Below are 645 nucleotides of genomic sequence, written 5' to 3'. Positions count from 1 at the left end.
TACCGTGGTATGTGGTCTCTTATGAACTCATTCATATGCTTGCAAGACATTAGACGACATTCCACCGAGAGGGCCCAGAGTATATCTATCCATCATCGGGATGGACAAATCCCATTGTTGATCCATATGCCTCAACTCATACTTTCCGGATACTTAATCCCACCTTTATAGCCACCCATTTACGCAGTGGTGTTTGGTGTAATCAAAGTACCTTTCCGGTATAAGTGATTTACATGATCTCATGGTCATAAGGACTAGGTAACTATGTATCGAAAGCTTATAGCAAATAACTTAATGACGAGATCTTATGCTACGCTTAATTGGGTGTGTCCATTACATCATTCATATAATGACATAACCTTGTTATTAATAACATCCAATGTTCATGATTATGAAACTAATCATCCATTAATCAACAAGCTAGTTTAAGAGGCATACTAGGGACTTCTTGTTGTTTACATATCACACATGTACTAATGTTTCGGTTAATACAATTATAGCATGATATATAAACATTTATCATAAACATAAAGATATAAATAATAACCACTTTATTATTGCCTCTAGGGCATATCTCCTTCATCCCTCAGTAAGAAACCAAGGTTTAATCGAACCAGTAGGAGTCAAGAAGCACGTTGAAGGTTG

The sequence above is a fragment of the Lolium rigidum genome, chromosome 4 (genome assembly GCF_022539505.1).
Source record: "Lolium rigidum isolate FL_2022 chromosome 4, APGP_CSIRO_Lrig_0.1, whole genome shotgun sequence".
Taxonomy (NCBI): Eukaryota; Viridiplantae; Streptophyta; class Magnoliopsida; order Poales; family Poaceae; genus Lolium; species Lolium rigidum.
The sequence above is the reverse complement of the archived record's forward strand: the minus strand, read 5'-3'. Positions refer to the sequence as shown.